Raw genomic sequence first — 22,174 nt, 5'->3', positions numbered from 1 at the left:
AGTATTATTTGGCAATCAAGAATATCACTGTGGAATATGGATGTATACTCCTTGTCTATAAATGAGAGGAAACCTCCTGCCCTGAAACCTGACAGAGAGATCCAGAGTACACCTCTACCTCAGTATAATGCTGTCCTTGGGAGCCAAAAAATCTTAACGTGTTATAGGTGAAACTGCATGATATCGAACTTGCTTTGATTCAGCGGAGTGCGCAGCCCCCCCGCCCTCCCCCAGCACTGCTTTACTGCATTAGATCCGAATTTGTGTTATATCGGGGTAGAGGTGTAGTGGCAGATGACAGGAGATAATGGATACTTTTTTTTTTGCTAACGTCTAATTTAGCTTCTTTGAAAAGGAAGGCTAGATAGCTACAGTTTGTGTTATTTTGAGTAGGGGCCAAACAGTGATCTAATAAACCTACTAGTTCAGTAACCTGAAGAGCTTTCCAGGGAAAACAGGATAGCCAAGACCTACATTTTTAATGGAAAGAGAAACAAAATAAAATCTAAAATCCTCTGACCTTTTTTATGTCATTCAGAAACCAAAAGAGCCTTGATCCCAATAATTTTCCTTTACAGGTCATTTAACTAATATTTAATTATACTCAGAATAATTAAATATTAGTTAAAATGACCTGCAAAGTTTTATAGAGTTGTAGGAAAGGTGACTTGGCCTTGCTGCCATGCATAGCATAATTTTTGCCTGGTTTTCCTGTTCCCTTTTGTCTCTGATCTCTTTCAACCATCTAGTCATGTATACCAATAGATAAATATTGATATGTACTGTTTCCTACTCATTAATATAGAGACACAACTACACGTAGCAGGAGAGTTTCCCTTTATTTTCATTAGTCTTTCACAAAGCCTGGTCAACAGACAATTTTTGTACTGGTATAACTATCAGGGGGTGATTTTTCACTGGTATAGTTATACTGCTACAATCCCTAGTATGGTCACGTATATTGGTATAAAAGTGCCTTATGGTAATACAGCTAATTTGCCTTCCCCTATAGAAAAAACTATACCAGCATAACTTTCTACATTAGGCAGGTGGTATGCTTTAACTGTACTGGTTTAAATAAATGGGTACAATGTTTGTGTGTAGGTAAGTTTTAAGGCATGCACCCATGGGATATTGTTAGCAGGGACACTTTTCCCACTGGTCTATTCAGCAGCAGGTAACCCATTCTCTTCTCATCCCAATGCATTTTAATGATCTTAGTGCTAAGATCAACCTGAGCTATAGCTTCATGGAGGCAAATTTAGAAGCCCCCCAAAAAGAGCGAATATGGAAATAGTGTTATAAGGAGAAATCACTTTTGTTAATGTTAAATCCCAGGTTAAAAACCATTCTCCATTTATTGAGTCGTCAAATGCTCCATCTAATGGTTGCTGTTGGCATTGGCACATTTAGTCTTGAGCACTATATGTAACCATAAAACAGCTCCATCTTGTGGCCCAAGGCAAACTTTTGTATTGAACATGTTTATTACTGTAATGCCTAAGGGCCAACCAAGAGTGGGGACCTGCTGTGCTAGGTGCTGTACAAACAGAGTGACATTCCCTGCCCCACAGAGCTTACAGTCTAAATAGACAAGGCAGACACAGGGAGCAAACACAAGCAGAGTGAACTATATGATGACCGCAAATAGCATATTAGTGAGACTGCTGTTTTGAGTGAGGGGTTACTTGGGAGGTGAAGAAGGTTGAGAGGGACAGAGCTGAGGAGAAGAGGTCAGAGGGGCAGGTGAGGAGTGAAGCTTAGGTAAAGAGTCTGTGGGAAGGGGGTGCAAGAAAGTTGGCACAAACAGCCACTCAAAACTGTGGAAAGTTCTCTAGATGTCCGAAGATCCATAGTGCCTGCAGAGAATGGTGAGTCTCCGCTGCATAGTTCTGAGTCCAGGGAGGTGCTGGGGAAGTCAGGTGCTGGAGTCAAACAGTCAGTGGGATTTAGGCCTCTATAGGCCCCCTCCTTGGCTTCAGAACCTAAACATCTACACAGCTATTTTTAGCGCCGCAGCATGAGTCTGCTTCATTGGCCCTGGGATGCTGCACAGGGTTGGTTCCCCCTCCTCCCACATGTAGATGTACCCAAGTCACTTAGAGGCTTTTTAAAAAAATGTTACCAGTTTAGTTTGAAGTCTAGTTCAATCTTTTTGCATATTGATCCCTCCCCCCCAATCTTTGGTTAGCAGGGGCCATGCATTAAAAGCCATCTAACAGAATCATCTTTGCTTTGTGTTAAACTTTCTCAAACCAAATCCTGGCCTTGTTGAACTTACTGGGAGTCTTGCCATTAACTTAAATGGGGTGAGAATTTCACCCCTCTGATTAGGCTATAAACCCCCACCAGTATTTAGGGGGTTAAGGGGAGCTGGAGAGCTTAGTGAGTTCATCCTGTTGCACCTGGAGGAGGGACCAGAGCCAATTTGGCATGAGAGCCAGCTGGGGAGGGTAGGGGCCAGAAGAGGTGGTCCAGTGGAAAAAATAGATCGTGGGACCCTTTCCTAATGGGAAGCTGTTGAAAGGGTCAAGAAAGCTGGGTTGTAAAGGAAAGGAACATCCCTGAGCAGCAGGACCTGAAAGAAGGGCAGGACCCAGGAGAGAGCTTTGAAAAGGGAGTTAAAGCCCTGAAAGAGGAATATGGTTAGAAAGCTGGGCCGTGGAAGATGGCTCCGACTAAAGGGTAAAGGAATCACAGAAGTGCCTGCAGGAAGGAGCTAGTACCAGAGGAGAGGGCAGCTGGGGAGAAGGAGACTCGCAAAGTCTCTCTTCTCCCAGGCCTGCTTTAGGGAAGAAGCCCTGAGACTCAGGAGTAGCTGGCCCTTCTGAGAGAAACCGCTGGGAGGCAGTGCTCTGTGGAGGAGGAAGAATGCTGCGGAGCCAGGGAGGAGATTGTGCAGAGAATTGAAGGAGTTTGGATGAGTTTGGATATTGTTACCCCAGAAGGGGTGGACTTAAATCATGACCTGGCTGGAGGGCTGAGTTAGGGGAAGAGAAACCAACGTGGGACCACAGCAAGCATAAGCAGGGAAAGCTGCTATGCCACAACCATCCATGAGGTGGCGCACCAGTGGTGAGTACACTCCTTCACACCCTCAAAGTTAATATGGCAACTACTTTTGTGTTCAAAGCCATACATTTGTATCCTTTCTAAAGCCTACCCACAAAAAGTCAGATTAGCCTGCACATTGGTGGTCCAGTTGGGCCAGGATAGAGTTTCCAACACCCTGTTGATCTCGCCTACTAAATGAACTTTTAGTGAGGGAAGAGGAAGGAAGGAAGGAATTGGGAAAGGGTCGAAGGGCAGGAGGCAATGCTGAAACAGTGGATTTATTGCTGGAATGTGCCTCAAAAAGCCAAGGTCTTTTGGCTCAAACATTAACATTTTGTGACCATTTTTCCTCCTCTAATGCCTAGCAATCTCATGAGTCCTTCTCCAGTTTGGAGCATGTTGTGGCCTAAGATGCGTTGTTTAATTCTTTTTGCAAAAGCCTACAGGGAGACCATAGGGCTGGTTGAATGGCTAGCAAGGTGGGTCTGCCTGCCCCTTGCTTTGGCTGGATGTTACTGTATTCAGTTAAAAGGCCCCCTCGTACTGTGGCACTGGTGCTGCCAAAAGCATGGCCTTGGAAACTGAGTGTTGCTGATGCCACTGGTAGGTTGGGAGGCACCCCCGTCAAGTTGTCTGGAGTGGCTCAGGAGTATGAGTACCAGCCTTGGGGCAGGCTGGTAAGAAGCAGGGTATATCACCCAATTGGTTGTGACTTCTGTTCTTCAGTGAAATCTAAGTGTGAAGGCACAACAACAGCCTTAACATGGAGTCACAGACAGTTCCCCTTGGGTACTCCAAATTCTATCTTGCCACCAAAGTAAGCTTGCCTTTGTGATAGTCCCTTACACCAAAAAAAATCACAATAATATCCAGGACCAGTGACTTACCCCAGGTCAACTACACTTTAGATCTTAAAAAGACAATGCTTATAGCCAATCCCATAATAAACTTAAAATTAACTGAGAAAAACAAAGTTATTTTCAAGGTTAAAGCAGGTAAACATACACAGATGAGTTAAAACAACGAGGAGTATTTGTGGCACCTTAGAGACTAACATTTATTTGGGCATAAGCTTCCATGAGCTAAAACCCACTTCAGATGCATGGAGTGGAAAATACAATAGGAAGATATATACACACATAATACATGAAAAGATGGGAGTTGCCTTACCAATTCTAACGAGACCATTCAATTAAAGTAGGCTATTATCAACCCGGGGGTGGGGGGGGAGAAATCACATTTGTAGTGGTAATCAGGGTGGCCCATTTAAAACTGTTGACAAGAAGTTGCGAGTAACAATAGGGGGAAAATTAGCATGGGGAAATTAGTTTTTAGTTCTTGTAGTGACCTATCCACTCTCAGTCTTTATTCAGACCTAATTTGATGGTGTCCAGTTTGCAAATTAATTCCAGTTCTGCAGTTTCTCATTGGAGTCTGTTTTTGAAGTTTTTTTTGTTGAAGAATTGCCACTTTTAAGTCTGTTATTGACTGTCCAGGGAGATTGAAGTGTTCTCCAACTGGTTTTTGAATGTTACAATTCTTGACGTCTGATTTGTGTCCATTCTTTTGCGTAGAGTCTGTCTGGTTTGACCAGTGTACATGGCAGAGGGGCATTGCTGGCACATGGTGGCATATATCACATTAGTTTCTAAGGGACCACAAGTACTCCTTGTTGTTTTTGCTGGTACAGACTAACACAGCTACAACTCTGAAACAAATGAGTTAGTCTTTGGTTTCGGAAGGTGGTAGAAGCTTTTGTAATATGCAAGCTCTGTGTCCTTTAGGGCTAACCCACAGAGATTCCCTTGCTTTTGCTTAGAAATCTTGCCCTCTCCAAGTCCAAGCAGCATAGAGATACAGGTCTTCTTGTCAAGGATTTTTATTCCCTTCCCCCACAGTTCAAGCTGGTGGGACAACTCCTCTTCATGGGTGTGGAAGGGGCAATCAACACTGTATTTCGTGCGATGGTATGATGGGATAGCCTAATTTTGGCAATTAATGATCTTTGATTACTAGCAGTAACTATGCTCAATGGGGTGGATCTGAGTTACTACAGAGAATTCTTTCCTCCGTGTCTGGCTGGTGAGTCTTGCCCACATGCTCAGGGTTTAGCTGATCGCGATATTTGGGGTCGGGAAGGAATTTTCCTCCAGGGCAGATTGGCAGAGGCTCTGGGCTTTTTTTGCCTTCCTCTGCAGTGTGGAGCAGGGTCACTTGCTGGAGGATTCTCTGCACCTTGAAGTCTTTAAACCGTGATTTGAGGACTTCAATGGCTCAGGCATAGGTTAGGGGTTTGTTGTGGGAGTGGGTGGGTGAGATTCTGCAGCCCACGTTGTGCAGGAGGTCAGACTAGACAATCATATTGGTCCCTTCTGACCTTAAACTCTATTACTCTAGGTGTCAATTGGCCTTCCTGTGTGCAGGACCCAACATCATCTGTAGGAAGCCAGCCTTTACCTTAATGAGTGCTTCTTTTCCTGTTGTAAACCTCTGTAATTGTGTAAGTCATCAAAGCACCTGGTCAATGTAACCTTACAACATGAGGTGCAGATGTTATAAGTGAGATTACTACATGGAGAATCCTACAAACATTTCGTGAAGGCTAAACACATTCTTATAAACCTATGATCTGTTTTAACCATGCTAACACACAGGTGAACTAGACTGGTTTCCAGCTATGCATTTATGGGTTGGGGGCTAGGGGCCTTAGCATGAGCTGGCACCTGGTTTGCCAGGGTCACACCCTCCTCCCTAATCTTGCTCAGACTCTTAGTATGAGGAGCAGAAGTAGCATTTACGTGTTGAAAATTTTTCAGGGACCATTTCTGTTATGTACACCTCTGTGAATCAGACCAATACACCTTCCTAGTGACCTGGCTCCTCTTTGAGAGTCAGCAGTTCTTTCTCCGTAACCAAAAGGCAGAAAATTAGCTTTCCACTTTGCAGCTGATCCTAATGAATTCACACAGGAAGCCTGAGGTGCTTGAAATCTTTCAAATAAACATTGCTAAATATGCTCCTGCCTACCCCCTTTCTCCTCCTTCCACACCCCAGATGCCCAGGTGAAGTCACACTGTGGAAACAATCAGTTATTCATAAGTTAATTCAGTGCTGAGTTGTAATTTGTTTGGTTTTCTGGTACAATGATAAAGCAGTAATTTAGGTCAAAATAATTTGTCAAATCCATCCTTTCTGGTGACATACCAGAGGAAATTTCTCTGATGCTGAAACTGCTCGAGGGCAAGAGATGCATCTTTTCCACGAATTGACAAAGATCCCCTAGCCTGTAACTGAGCACAATCATGTCCAGAATAGTGTGTGCAAGATGACACCAGGCCAAATCTTTGGGACCCTCCAGTACACTTGTTTGCCTTGGACTTTTTTTTTGTCTAACATTTAATAAACAGAACTGGTGACCAGAACTGATAACATCCACTTTCATAGAAGTCATAAAAGTGTGGGACTGGAAGGGACCTTGATAGGTCATCTTGTCCTGTCCCCTGCACAAAGCAGGACTAAGTATCACCTGGAGTAGAGGCTCAACCTTTCCAGACTGCTTTCAGGATTCTGATTTGTCTTGCATACCCTCAAGTTTCAGCCCCCCTAAAAAATACTCGCTTACAAAAAAAAAAATCAGACAAAAATACAAAAACGTGTTCACAGCACACTTACTGAAAAACTGCTTGCTTGTTTTTACCATATACTGTAATTATAAAATCAATTGGAATATAAATACTGTACTTACAATTCAGTGTATAGTATACAGAGCAGTATAAACAAGTCATTCTCTGTATGAAATTTTAGTTTGTACTGACTTCGCTAGTGCGTTTTATGTAGTTAATAAACTAGGCAAATCTAGATGAGTTGATGTACCCCCAGAAGACCTCTGCGTACCCCCAGGGGTATACTTGCCCCTGGCTGAGAAACACTGACCTAGACCATCCCTGACCAAGTTTCCATGACCTGCCTAGGTAATTGGTTCCAGTGCTTAACAGCTCTTACAGTTAGGAACTTTTTCCCAATGTCTTACCTAAATCTTCCTTGCTGCAATTTAAGCCCATTGCTTCCTCTTATTCACGGAGGACAGGAGAACAGTTTATCACCCTTCTCTTTATAAGAAACATTTATTTTGAAGACAGTTATGTCCCTTCAGTCTTCTCTTCTCGAGCTTAACAAAACCAATTTTTGCAATTCTTTCTTCGTAGGTCATGTTTTCTGGACCTTTAATTATTACTGCTCTCCTCTGGACTTTCTCCAGTTTATCCACATCTTTCCCAAAGTGTAGTGTCCAGAACTGAACACAGTACTCCAGTTGAAGCCTTATCCTTGCTAAATAGAGCGGAAAAATTACTTCTCGTTTCTGGCTTTCAACACTCCTTCTAACACTTGGACAAAATGGAGGCCCCCATGCTGATCATATCCAGCTCATGGGAGAAATCAATCTTTTTGTAAAATTGTTGAACTGATTTTTTTGCTGAAAGCTGATTGAGAAGTTCAAGGTCAAATTTGGGATACCTCTCCGCTCTACCTGCATTCAAAAGCCCACAGGGAATAGATATATCAAAATTCTTGCTCGAAGACCACATGAAGCTTGACTGTCTGTCCGACACTGTAGAAAAGAGGGAACTTGCTACACATATGCCCCCTCATAGCTGAGTAGAGCATGAGAGCTCTTTCCTCTGTACGGCCCCCTACCAAAGACACTCCAGCCCCACACTTCAGCCTCTTCTCATGACTCAGCCTTCTGGCCAAGTGACATTTCAGTTCCACCCCTTTAAAAGGTAACGAAGTCTGACATAACAGAAATACAACATCCTTACAATCACATTTTTGGTCCTCAACTTGGGGGCTCCATGATCCCTATACCCTCATCTCCCAGGGCTTTTAAAAGCCCATATCCCATTACGTCAGAAGGTGGTGTGAAATCCCTCTTGGGAACCCAAACCTGCCCTCTACCCTATGTTCCAGTCCAAGGACCCTATAACCAGCAGCCAAGATCTGCTTCATCAGACTCCTTTCTGCTGCTTCCCTCAACTTCTTTCTACCACAGCCTATCAGCAGGCTTCTCCCACAGCCCTTCTAAGTTCACCCTTCTTTCAGGGTGAGGACTCTCAGCACTTTCCCCTGGAATCACCCAACAAATCCCAAACCAGAATTGCAAACTTAGACCAATTGCTACCCACAGCCTTGACTTTTAATCTTTTGTAAATTTCCCCTATGCTGTTTCTTCACTGAATGCCTCCCACGGTTCTCTCCTTGGAAGTCCAGATCCAGCCCTTCTAGCAGGGCTCATCACTAGCTGAGCAGCCACTGGGGATGGATCAAGAGTCTCATCTGGCCTCTTGCTTGACTCTTCTGTGCAGGAGCAGCTCCCAAAATCACCTCTCCCCTAGGGCCTCCTTTTCAATCTTGCCAGTCTCACCAACCCACTTCTGCTCACTTTACAGCAACCACCCAGCTCCTCCCCTACTGGCTCTTATACTTAATTGGGCCCACCTTTCAGGTACAAATAGGTGAGTTAATTGGCCTCTCTTTCTCCAGGGACCTCTTTCAGTGCCAGGATGGCATGTACCCCATCACATGCTCCTTGTTACAACCCTGTTTGGTATCAAGATTTTGTCTTGCTGGGGTAAATTCCTAGATTCTAAGAATACAAAGGATGGCTAGGTCATCTAGTCCAACCTCCTACATCACCCATGCTAGAGAATGTCACCCAGTGATCACGTTGTTCCAGTGGTTAATTACCCTTCACTTAACAAACCTTGCCTTACTTTTAGTCTGAATTTGTCTAGCTTTAGCTTCAAGCCATTTGATCTTGTTCTGACTGTCTGCTGGATTAAAGAGCTATCAGAAATCTTCTCCCGTGTCAGTACTTATAACAAACTCTGATCAAGTCACGGCTTAACCATCTTTCATAAACTAAATAGATCAAGCTTTTTAGTTTCTCATTGTAAGGCAGGTTTTCCAGACCTTGTCTCATTCTTGTGGCTCTTCTCTGAATAGTCTTCAATTTGCGAGAACTCTTCACTACAGAGTTAACCTGGGTTCTTACATGTTGTGCAGTGAGAACGCAGGCAAAACCACTTGAGTCCTGATAGTCCTCCATCATCTTCCCACAGTTCCCCTTATGCCCAGAAGGACATACACATTCACTCACAATGCACTGGGAAAGAACCAGAGAGCAACTGTTCACTGCAGCCCAAAGAACCATGGTATATGCCCCTACAAGTCCCAGTGGGGCACATGGGGAGTGAAGCACCAGTCTGGACCCAGTAACCTGGGTAGGGCACTGCAGTGTGGCTGCTTACACCCAGGCTAGGCTAATCCAGGTGCTGATCACTTGTGTTAACCCTGCAGTGAAGACTTACTCTTAACACTATGAATATAATCATCCGTGCGCAGCTAATCCCAAACCTCCAAAAGAGAGCATACCCAGTTTACCAAAAAATGTTTGCTGAGAAAAAGCACGAGACATTTCAGCTCAAGGCTTCAAGCCCGCCTGCATCTGAAGGCCCCTTTCCCAGCCTAGAGGAAGGAGCTGCTGAACCAAGGGTTTAAATAATTACAGGGAACAACAAATGATCACAGAGAGAATTTTTTTTTTCATCCTGTCCTCCCCCATCCTGCAGAAATAGCAGCAAATAAAGCTTTGTTTTATATATTTTTATTAAATTTAGTTGCTAAGAGGAGGTAAAAAAAAGTCTGGGGTTTAGTGTTTTACAAACTATCCCTGGCACTTATCTGTCCCCTGTAGTATCTGAGCACCTCACAGTCTGAAATGACTTCTCCTAACACATCCCTGGGAGGCAGGGCAATGCAGTTATTCCTTCTAGAAGGGGCACTCATCTCCCAAGCACCCTGTTGTAGCAATTCTGGTCACCCCTTCTCCAAAAGGATATAGTGGAACTGGAAAATGTTCAGAGAAGGGCAGCAAAGATGATTAAGATGTATGGAATTCCTTCCATATGAGGAGGGACTAACAAGATTTGGGCTGTTCATCTTAGAAGACAGATGACGAAGGGTCAGGCTACGCTAGTGGTCTATAAAATCACAAATTGTGTGGAAAAATTGAAGAAAAGTTATTGACCCCTTCCCAGAATACAAAAACCAGGAGTCACCCAATGAAATGAATAGGCAGTAGGTTTAATACAAACAAGAGGAAGTACTTTTTCCACACAACGCACAACTAACCTGTGGAATTTATTGCCATGGGATGTTGTGAAGGCCAAAAGTATAGCTGGGTTATTAAAAGAACTAGATAATTGTGCCATGGTTTAAAGACTCATCTCAGAGCCCAGATAAAACTTTCAAAAGTCCTAAACCAAAAGACTCTCAGTTCCAGCAGCTCTTTCTGCTGTCCAGTCTCAGCTTCTCCATTACCAGGAGGACTCTGCAGGCTTTCCCCTGTTTGCAATACTCAGGGTCTCTCTTTGGGTTTCCCTGCCTAGAAAGCTGAGTTTTATACCTAGTTCAGGCTCCCTGGGAGCTCCCATCCCTTAGAGCAGTGCTTCTCAAAGCTGGTCTGCTACTTGTTCAGGGAAAGTCCCTGACGGGCTGGGCTGGTTTCTTTACCTGCTGCATCCACAGGTTCGGCCAATCGCGGCTCCCATTGGCTGTGGTTCACCGCTCCAGGCCAATGGGGGCTGCGGGAAGCGGTGTGGGCTGAGGGATGCGCTGGGCGCCCTTTCCGCAGCCTCCATGGGCCTGGAGTGGCGAACCGTAGCCAGCAGGAGCCGCGTTCGGGCGAACCTGTGGATGCAGCAGGTAAACAAGCCGGCCCGGCCTGCCAGAGGCTTTCCCTGAACAAGTGGTGGCCCGACTTTGAGCTTTCGTTCTCTTTACCTTAGAGCTTGCTCAAGCCTTTAATTATACCCAGGTGCTCCTTATTTAATGAATTGCCTTCCAGCTACCTAAGCAGTTAACCATCCCCAGGTGGAGCTGGCTCATTCCCTTCAGTGGAGCCTGTCCCAGGTAGGCTGGGCAGCCAACTCCTTTAAAGGGCCAGCCCTGTGACATCCCCTTGTAGTCATGAGAAAATTAGGTCCAGAGACTATAAGGCCCAGATCTGTAAAGGCATGTAGGCCTCACCTCTTGGTGGCCCAGGGCCCTGAGCTAGGGGCCCAGGGCCCCATACAGTGCACAGGGAGAGCTAGGTGTCCAAGGAAGGGATTTTAGAAGCCAGCCAGCTGAGCAGGGAAATGAGCTAGATGCCAAGAAGAGGGGTGGGGAGAGGGAAGGGGCTTAGGCACTAAACTGTCTGACTGATGGGCCAGAGATCAGCAATGCCTTCCACTCAGGGTCCTCAGCCATGAACCCAGGCTTAGAGTAAGATAGCTGAGCCAGGTCAGTGGCATGGGTAGGCTGGTTGTCTCTGTCTTCTGCTCACTCTGTGTTTCCCTGTGCCCCTAGCTTCTTTTTGTGTGGGTGTTGTGCTGCCCTCAGCTGTAAATGGCCAGTATCCATCCCTCCTGTTGTGGGGGCTGCTAGGTATCGGGGCTTAGGCCTGCTCAGAGCCATGCCTACAGGATTGCGCCCTAGTGGGAGGTAGGTGTTCCTCTGGCTAGTCTGAGAATCCAGTTTTAGAGCTCCTGCAGCTTCAGCTTGAGCTAGGGCTCCGCGGAGCTTGTTAGCTGTGGGGCAGCATCGGCCCCTAGCTGGTTTTGTGTCTAGTGGAAACTTAGGCACCATGGGGAGTTAGGCACATATAGGGCTAGGGGGCAGCTGAGCAGCAGCTTTGAAAATGTCAGTGGTACCTAAGTGGTGGAGTGAGGTGCCTAAAGAGGCAGAATGCACCTCAGTATCTTTGAGGATCTGAACTTAAGTGCCTTGCCCAGGGTCACACACGAAGCCTGTGGCTTAGCAGAGACTTGAATCCAGGATGCCCAAGTGCTAGGTTAGCTCCCTAGCCACTGGCCCTTTTCAAAGGGTCCCTGCTTCCCCAGCTCTTTAACGCAGAGGCAAAGGACAGCAGCAGGGGGAAAGTGTTATAATTTCCTGGTGGTCGAAGGGCTTCACAAGGTTGTTGTCTCACAAATCTCCTTCTCCTCAGGAATATTCTTGTCATTCCTCTTTTCCGGGGCCAGTAGCACGTCGGGACACTTCTATGCACTGGCATGCAAAATGGCATCCCCCATGCAGTGTGATCTCGCATCTACTGTGCGTGCGAAGTTATCGTTTTGTATAGCAGCCGGTCCTGGGACATGCAGTGCCTGCCTTGTACACATCCATGGTATGCCACTGCCTGGTACAGTTCCTTTCCATGGACTGCGGAAATATGCAAGTACCCTGGGGGCTGCCAGCCCCTGTGGTTAGCCTGCTGTAAACCAGGTTTACTGAGTGGCATTTTGGCAGGACCAGCTTGATTGGCCACAGTTGGCTGGTAGAGTATCACTCAGGGGAGATAATAAAGTCTTTACCTTGTCAGAGTGTCTGAACCCACCCTCATCCCCTTTGCCAGTCCCCTCTCCAGAGGGCTAAGCTGGTCAGAGCGACAGATCAAAAGGAGAAACAATTAGCAAATAGATGCATTTAATGATGCTAATTAAAATGTATTCAGTGTAGCCTCTGCCTCTGTGCCAGCTGCTTTGGCAGGCCAGCCGAAATCCGGGTAGCATCAGCCTTGCCCTGGAGTGTGAAGCTGGGAAGCAGGACATCTGGCACCCTGCTATCCCGCCTTGCACAAAAGACAGGTTCAAGGAAGCCTTCGTTTCACTTTGTGCCGTTCGCTGGGTTCACGTGGGAGCCCCTCATTAGCTCTGTCTCTGCAGGAGCCTGCTGGGACCTCATTAGGCATTTCAATTAGTGAACAGCCAGCTTTGCCGAGGGAGAGGAGGGTGGGTGTTTAATCAAGATGGCTGCAATTAACCATTGGAGTGGAGGTGGCAGAAGTAACCCTAATTCCAAAGCTGGAGATAACAACCAGCAGCCTCACACATGCTATCCCGCTCACCAGGGGTTAGAACAAGCTCTCCAAGAACTCTCTGCAGGCTCTTAATGAGACGCTGGCCAGCTCCCAGTGCTCGGCTTCGGAGCAAATTACAGCAAACACCTGGTCAGCAAAATGCAATGTAGCCCTATGGCCCACATCCTCAAAGGTATGTAGGCCCCTCACTGCCTTTGGAATCAGTGGGGGCTGGGTGCCTAAATACCTTGAGGATTTGGGCCTACATGCTTTTCAGCTAGTGAAGCCCAGGTGGTTGTAATGGGTGGAAGTGAATGTCTTGCAAGCTGTTTGTTTTGGCAGCATAGGCCCCATGTGTATTTAGTGGTATTTGTTGTGTGCTTTCACCGATAAATATGATGGGCTGGATTTTCATTTGGGCCTCAGCTTGGCCTCCATATTTGCAGACTCACTTACACCCACAGTAAATGTGCGGTGCAAATCCCACTACTTAGAGCTGGGGTCCTCAAACACTTTCATAGCATAGAGCACGTTTTTATACTGGGATTTGTCTCATACCCTTCCCTGCCCATTCTCCATCACCCGTCCCCCAATTCCTAGGGTTGCCAGGCGTCCAGTTTTTGACCGGAACGCCCAGTCAAAAAGGGACCCAGCCCCGACCAGGCTGTTAAAAGTCTTGTTGGCAGTGCAGTGGGGTCCCGGGGCTTAGGCAGGCTCCCTGCCTGCCCTAGCTCCACGCAGCTCCTGGAAGTGGCCGCCAGGTCCCTGCAGCCCCTAGACGCAAGGGCAGCCAGGGAGGCTCCGCATGCTTCCCCTACCCAAGTGCCAGCTAAGCAGCTCCCATTGGCCAGGAACCACGACCAATGGGAGCTGTGGGGGTGGCGCCTGCAGGCATGAGGGCAGTGCACAGAGCCTCCCTGGCTGCCCATGTGCCTCGGGGCTGCAGGGACCTGGCAGCCATGGTTAGCACTGTTGGGACCCCTCACCCTGAACCCTCTCCTGCACCCCAACCTGAAGTCCCCTCCCACACCCAAACTCCTTCCCGGACCGCAGGGCGGGGATGTTTGTTTTTTTGCAATTAGAAAGTTGGCAGCTCTACAAATTCCTCTCCCATTCTTAATGGCATAGAGGATGGCTGCTCCCATCAGCCATCTCCCTGCTCCTGTCCACAGTCCTATACATCTCCATGGCACTGTAGCAACTGCTTACATGGAAAATTAATATCATGGATGTATTTAATAGTTTTAAACATCTTTTAATAAGTAGTAGGAAGAGTTGTTAATACGTAGCTCTAATACAGCACTTGTCATCAGTAGCTCAAAGTGCTCTGTGGGGAAACTGAGGCACAGAGAGGGACAATGACTTGCCCAAGACACCCAGCAGGCCAGAGCTGAGATTAGAACCCAAGTCTTGTCAGTCCCAGTCCAGTGCTCGATCCACTAAGCCACACAGTTTAGCAGTGAGAAGTCAGCTCTCCGCAGCTCCCCAGTAAGCTCTCCACAGGCCAGTTTGAACCACCAGTTTCACCTTGCTGACTAAAGGGAAGGACCAAACTCCACATTTAGCCACCTAAGCAAGGGACCCTGTGTCAGAGGTGCTGCACCTTCAGAACACCTAATGAGTTAAATAGGAGTTGTGGGTGCTTATCTCTGAAAGTCAGTCTCCTGTTAAGTGGCCTAAATGTGGATTTGGACGTACCGGGAGCTGGATCCTGGTGCTGAGAAACATCTTCACGTTAGAATCTCCGCCTCTGTTAAAGGACAATGTTGCAACATGTTGGGAAGGGGCTTTGTTGCTGGTGATGTCATTGTGCTGGAGGCAACTGGAAATTCAGTTCCCAGACTGCACCACTGGAGTTTTTGTGCTGTGAGGCTCCCTGAATCTCACCTGAGAACTGCATTCAGCTTGGTTTCCATGGAGCGCAGCCCCCTGGGCTGCAAACTGCCTGGAGGGCCGGAAACAAAAGAATACTGTCCTTTAACCAAACCCAAAGGCTTGAAATGCAGGGAATTTACTCTTCAGGTTTCACCACCAGCCTTCTCTCTGTTATATGCTGCCAGCCCACCTGTAAATTGACAATGCTCCAGGAGGGGCTCAGGATGGATTGTGGATAGATGCTTATATCATGGACTCCTTGTTGGAATTTCTCAGCAGCTGGCTCACAGTTAACTACCAGATGCAGTGCCCTGCCCAGCCACCAGCGCCATTCTGGCACTTCTTTTGCAGGCAGGCTCTCTGCCTCCTCCTTTTGCGACTCCTTGAATACTGGACACGTGGTGCATGAGGGTTGCGTTCTGTGCCTTGCTGCTTTTCCACTCTCGGCTCACTGGGAGGGATGGGACTTCTGTGTAGGCAGAAGGAATGGGGCAATGCCATCATATCATAGCCCACAGCAAGGATGCTGCCCAAGACCCGTTTCCTACTTCAGATGTTCCTGCTTTAGCCATATCTAACACCCTCCCACCCCTATGGTTCTGAATTTCTTACTGCAGGAAAGGTCTGTGTCAGAACTCACTCGGCGCTGCAGGGACTGACAGCCAAAACCCCAGTCCCATTGGGGCAGAGACCAAGTAGGGAATTTCTGGAAAATCCTGGCAAACCTGAAGATAAGGAGTTTCAATGCAAAGCTGCTTTACCAGTGCAAAGTTGACCTGCCAAGGACTTTCAGAAATTGGGCTAGTCCGGCTTCCTTTTGCTCACTTGGTGGCTGCTGATGGTCCTTCCTCACCACCTCCTCCCAAGTGCCTGGGAGCACTTTCCTCCGCTCAGAATTTCACCTATCGCCTTCCAAGGGATGGCTCCAAATCTTCCCCACTATTCTCCAGACACCTATTCTCTTTGCTTCCTCAGCCTAACCCTGGCCGTACCTGACCTTCTCATCCTTCCTCCTGACCTCCTTCCCTTCCTTTTTGTATCACTGCTGCCACTCCACTTGAGTGACTCGCCATCTTTCTGTTGGGACATCTGGGCTTTTGCCAAATCCTGCACATCTCCCATTACAGCATCTTTAAATGGCTGCCTTTAGCTCCTGCCTGGATCCCTGCAGCTGCCTCTTCCTTCAGCCTCTTGGCTACTGCCCTCTCCACTCTGTTCAAAACGCTGTGACCAAAAATCTTCCTTTGCCATCACTCTGACTCAGTTGCACATCCACTTCCTCACAAATCGTTGTCCTGGCTTTCTTCCTGTTTCTACATCACATTCAGCCTGCTTGTTTTCCCCATCAAGTCTCTTCATGACTCCATGACACACCTTGCTTCAACATACGTCCCCCACGCTCACGCCTGTCTTGGCCCGAGCCTTTCAGCTCATTGCTCCCTGAGGATTCCTTTTCCTACCCAGCTCTGCACTTAAGTGCACCAAGTAGCCATGTTACCATAAGGTACGGTGGACTCTTTAGATGGTGACATGAGAAATCAGAAATGGCACCACTACCTAAAGCCTGATTTAAGGACATGGAGGAATCACTCCTTTGCTGACACATAACAGAGGAGGAGGCTGCTTTTCAGAGTTTGTAGGCAGATCAGAATCTATTTTAGGGTTCCATCCTGCCACCCAGCATCATGGGATCTGGGCACCTTTCACATAAAATCAGTTGCAATAGTGAAGTCCGTAGTGGATTTCATAGTCTTTGGCACTTCGCCAAGCAGAATTTTAACCATGAAAGGGTGAAGGGCTTTTAATTGGAGGCATTTTCCTAGAGTTAACTTTACTTTTATTTTTGTGTAGCTGGTTGAGGTTTAGGGGCAAAAGTAGGGGAAGTCAGTGGTGTGTCAGTCTGAAGATAGAAGGATTCACCTGAACAGGAAGATTCTGCAGCATTTTCTAAGATGCTCAGACTCTGGCTTCATCTGATCTACACTCAGAGTTAGTTCTGTAGCCGGATCCCTCCACCCAGCATACAGTGTCTCCTGCGGTCCTAGCTCCTGGATGAATTGGACCCAAGAATGAGTAATTTCCTCACTGAGAGACAAACAAGTTGCTACAGCAACACAGTGCTGATTTCCCAACCCAATTAATTCAGCAACTATTACACCATTTAAATTATTTTATTAAATTACTCCCAAGCAGGAATATTAGTGCAGTTACTCCCTCACTACTGTCCGAGTGCTGCCTGTGTAGTTCCCATCTGCAGCCTTAGAACCAGCTAGGCAGCAGCATCCCATCTCTACTGAGGGTTCCTCAGGTGGCTTATGTCCAATTAGCAATCATCCCTTTTGTTGCCTCCCTCTATCTGTGCCCATCCCATGTCCCCTCTTGGTTACAGAAGCTGCTACTTGGTTAAACAAAGAAAAAAATCTGGAGCTGTGTAGTGGGGCGGATTGCCCCACTCCCTGTGAGAGTGGGCTGTGGCAGGCCAGGGAGCCTGTGCAGCCCAGGAGCCAATCAGAGAAGGGCTTGTTGTGAGCCAATCAGGGCCCGGCTCAGAGGTATATAAAGGTGCCCAGAGCAGGAACAGTCAGTCTGTCCCAGGCCTTTGACAGGGGAAGGTCAGTCTCCAGGGGGGAGAATAGCACCTCGGACAGCGCAGTGCTGGGCAGGCTCAGGGAGGTTAGAAAGCCGTCAGGTTGCAGGCCTTGAGAGAAAGGGTCTAGCGGGTGCAAGGGGCCGTAGGGGAAGCTGCCCAGGGAAACAGGCTCAGGAGGAAAAGGAGGAGGACAGCAAGGCTAATGCCAGAGGGTCCCTGCGCCGGGACCCAGAGTAGAGGGCAGGCTTGAGTCCCCCCACCCCCCTTCCTCCTTGTGGTACATCCAGTCACTGGCCATTTTAGACCACGCCAGATCCCTGCCAATAGGGATTAGACTCTGAGGGTGGGCGGTTGCACATGAAGGCTTGACTGGAGGACTGCTAACGATCGATCCCCAGAAGGGGATGCAGATAGACTGAGGGGCACTGCCGGAGGGCAGTGGCCTCGAAGAGGACGCTGCCGAGCAGGGAGCAACGCGGGTCCAGAGATGCCGACCAGGGGCAGAATAATGGACAGGACACCACCAGGAGGGGGTGCTCCACTGGAAACGAGCTAATTCCCAGGAGTGACCAGCAGGAGGCACCAGGTGGTGAGGCCCAACCCGTTTAGAAGCTGGTTCATGGGGATGATTCTTATTTGATCCAAAGCCAAGGTGGTATGTTCCGTGGGCTGGTCATTTACCTAACACCACATCTCAAATAGGGAAGGCTTAGGCCACTGCCTCTAACATGCTTGGTGCAAATTAGAGCTGTCAAGCGAAATGGCCTGCGTAGACCACTCTGAGCTCTGCTTTGGAGTCTGGGGTAGCATCACAATATTGGCTAGAGCTGATCAAAAAGTTTTTTCCGCTCCCCCCCACCTGGAAAATTTAGAATTTTTTGCCAATGTTTGAGATTATATAGTTGTAAATACTATTGCAGTGCCCCAATGGGAGGTGTAGTTCAGGTGCATCATCAGCCCATTGTCTTCTACATTCTGGGCTCCCTGGCTGGACTACATTGCCCGTGATGCACTACACTTTCCTCTCTTAGAGAGGCGCATCAGTGCACCATGGGAGAGGGGAGAGTCCCAGACCATGCTGAATCCTGGGAGATGTAGTCCAGCCCTCAGAGGAGAATGGCAACAGGAGACACCCAAGCTACAGCTCCCATGAGGAATCACAGTGGCATTTCCCAGTATTTCAGCGTTTGTTCCCCCATGAAAAATTGAAGTTTTTCATGGGAAATCTTCCACTTGTTGCAAAAAATATTTAGTCAAAACCCAATTTTTCCTCAAAAGTCCATTGTGGCAGAAAACTTTCAACCAACTTTATTGCTGGCTTCAGACCGTAGGCTGCACAGCTATGTAGATATTCAGCTTTAACAAATTCATGTCTGAACAGAGCAGTCCAACAATGAAAGTTTCCTTCCCTCCTCTCCAGTAGGACGTGAAGCAAAGTGAGCTGCCCTGAGCTGGAGTGGATTTGGCCCGAAGTCTAGTTTGCCAGTTGCTTCTCTTGTCGCAGAGTATAATCCAAATCTAACCTAGCTCAGGAGGGCTGCAAAAATACCCTAACAGATGTTCCTTTTCCGTATGGGAAAATGCAGAGTGAAACAAAGAAATATTCTCCTGCTGAAGTCCAACATCTGTTTGAAGCTGTCTGGCTTGGGTTCAGACTTTAATTATTCTGACAGGTCTCTTCATGCCTTTAATTTCCCATGAAATCTAATTCAAGAAGCTATTTGTCTGCAGACTGCTCCTTTTGTTGTGAAGAGTAAGAGTGCACATGACCCAGACATGCCTTGCTGAAAATCAGCTGCTTGGGACAGCTTTAAAAAACAAAATAAAGCTATGTTTTCCCTCTTCCAAAATTATGCCCGTGTTCTTTACAAAGTGCATTTTTAGCTACACTGTAATCCTCACTTCTGGATCTCACAACTGGACAATTCACTCGCAGGATGTCATCAATTAAGGCATTATGGTCACGCCAGACCTCAAGGGTATTGGCCCTGTGATGGAATTTGTCCCTTCTCAGCAGTTAAAGTTGTTCTTTGAAAGCAAGGGAGAATCTTTACATGAATTGTCGTCCGTTTTGGGACGGAAACGTGTATCAATTTCAAGGCCAGATTCAGGCAATGTGGGACTCCCAAGTGAACAATGACATGGACCAGCCCCAACGTGAAGCAGTGCCAGCAGATGGGCCCCCCCTTGAGAGATCAGAAGGGCACAGTGCTTAGCCCAGCAGCTGGCTTATATCTGCGTTAGGGGGCTGGGCCTGCTGCATGCTCTCTGCCTGCCATGCAGGTTCCTCTGCTGGGGTGGGTTATAGAGTTAACCCCCTCTGTGGAGTGACTTATGCTTTGGCTTCAGACAGAGCACAAAGCAGAACATGGACTGGACCTTTAGTGGGTTAAGCCCTTGTTACCCGTCTTGGTAGGGATACGTACAAATCGAGGAATTGCTGCCACTACCACCAGGCACTTGGTGAAGCCCTTTGGAGCTGCAATATCCATGCAGAATGATCCCTTTCTTATTTATATTGCTGTAGCACCTCGGAACCCCGGTCATGACCCAGGAGCCCATTATGCTAGGCACTGGACAAGCACAGAGCAGAGATGATCCCTGGCCCCAGGAGTGCTCTTTGTCCATGGAGAATCTCCTATTTTTGGTGGCTTGGTCTGGTAGGGATGTGTTAATGGTCTTCAAGGTCAAGAGCAAGTCTTGGCTTAAGAGGCCAGTAGCGTCATAGGGAGCCTACTTGTGTCAAACAAGATCCAAGGAAATTGGACTCTGTCTTCTCTTTTTCTTAAGAACGAGGAAAAAAAAAAAGACTTGGACCCCTCTGTCTGCAGAGGGACTTCTGCAGCACCCAAGTGGTGAAAAGAAGCTACTTCTCCCTCTGCAGCTTCTTGGGAGAGGGAATCCCTGAAAAAGAGAGGGGATTTCCCAAAGGGGAGGGGGAAAGGCATGATTCATGCTCTCAGAGTAAATAAGTAAGACAAGCCAACCCAGAACCTTGAGGGTAAGAAAGCACATGTGACAGGTATGATGAGTGAGGAACCGGAGCTGAGTCAAAGTCAAGATTTCCACCCTACAGGAAAATAAATATTTTGACATTTGTTTTCATCCTGAATCAGGATGAAAAAATCAAAATACCAATTGTTTTTTAATGGAACACATTCTGGAAAACTTCAAAATATTTGGTTTTGAGACAGTTTGATGTTGCACTGCATTCGTCAATGGGGTTGCAGTACCTCATGGGAGTTGTAGTTTGGATGCTTCAGAATACATTGTTCTCTATGGACTAGGCTCCATGGCTGGACAACATCTCCCATGGAGCATCACACGGCGGTAAAAGGGGAAACTGCAGTGCATCATGGGAGATGTACTCTGGCCAAGGACCCTAGCCCAGAGAAAACAGAGGCACGAGACACCCAAACTACAAATCCCAGGAAGCACCACTGCACTTTAGGCTGATACAGTTGAATATTAAATCAAAATCTTTTGGCAACATAAATTTTCCCACAAAGCTTTTGATTTTTTAGTGGAAAATGCACTCTCCTCAAAATCCTTGAAAAAAAATTCTCAGCCCGCTCGAATGTTAGATTAATGTCCAGAAGTGAATGAGAACCTGCTAATCACTAGCTAATTTAACATGCGCTGGGAGACAATGGCTCATCTCTGCACCAATCACACACTTACCATAATGGGTGGTGTTTTGTTTTTGTTTTGTCTTCATTTTGGAAAGAATAGTGGGGTTTTATGGTTAAATCTGGAGCCTAATTTATTCCAGTTTGTGCGGTGAGATGTCCCTTGTAAATCAGACAGGCTGCAACCACGATTGAGCCAGTATTGCTCTTGGGGCCTTGACTTTTGCATTGCCTGGCTTTGTGTGATTTAATTATGCAAATATGTTGTATTAAATGAACAACAGGATTTTGGTGTGTGCCTGACATTGCATGCTGGGCAGGTTACACACCTAGGCAGACAGATGGACTCTGGATTCTGTTCTGCAATTAATTTAAATGCTGTTTTGTTTTTCCTTGGGGCAGTGACATTTTCTTCTCCCCTCCACTGGTCTTGGAAAAGAGCAGCACCCAGAATGACAGGGCTGCCCAGTGGCTCAGTCCTGCTGCCCTAGGAATGGAAACTGGCTGTCTTGCTGAGCAGGGGTGAGTTAGGCTGTTGTCTACATATGACTATTTGCCCAGCTGCTGCTGAGAGGGGAAAGCATGCAGTGATGTTCCCAGCTCACTGCTCAAGCCACAACCAGACCAAAGTGCTTCACTCCCAGAGCTGTTGGCATTACCAGGGAGAGACATGTAGGGAAGGGTACCAGCCGCCTTCCTAAAAGTGTGCCCTTAACCTCCCAGGTGTTTGGAGCATTACTGCCTGCAGATGCCTCCTTCCTAATCAGTGTCTTGTGAGGGGTTCACAGCTGGATTCTTCCCGCCTCCATCTCTGCCAAGCCCTAGAGCAATGCAAGCTTAGCAGGGCTCTTGTGTGGAGAAACCACCGCTAACAGGGTTTAAAGCAGCTGGAGATTGGGATGTAACTCAAGTCCCTAAAATGTCCTTCTCTGCCAGATAACGAGACACCTATAGGCTGGAGTGGCAAAGAGCTCCTTAGGACGGAGAGACTGAATCTCTCAATGTATTTAGTCCACCTTGAGATTCAGAACCACCTCATCCACTTTTCCAAGACAGGTGCTGCTCTGTGTTACTGGCCCGAGGAGGTGAGAGGGGCAATGCCTCAAGGGGGAGAAATACTGGCTG

General features: G+C 47.3%; 1 long non-coding RNA gene across 1 annotated transcript; it reads left to right on the top strand.

The window, feature by feature from the left end:
* The first annotated feature begins 2,946 nt into the window (after positions 1–2,946).
* LOC116820737 (uncharacterized) lies at positions 2,947–22,174 on the top strand. The gene is made up of 3 exons (XR_004372717.2): positions 2,947–3,075; positions 21,452–21,571; positions 22,106–22,174. It is a non-coding gene; the product is annotated as an uncharacterized LOC116820737 (long non-coding RNA).

Source organism: Chelonoidis abingdonii, chromosome 2, assembly GCF_003597395.2.
Source record: "Chelonoidis abingdonii isolate Lonesome George chromosome 2, CheloAbing_2.0, whole genome shotgun sequence".
NCBI lineage: Eukaryota > Metazoa > Chordata > Testudines > Testudinidae > Chelonoidis > Chelonoidis abingdonii.
Note: the sequence above shows the minus strand (reverse complement) of the source record. Positions and strands in the feature narration are given on the sequence as shown.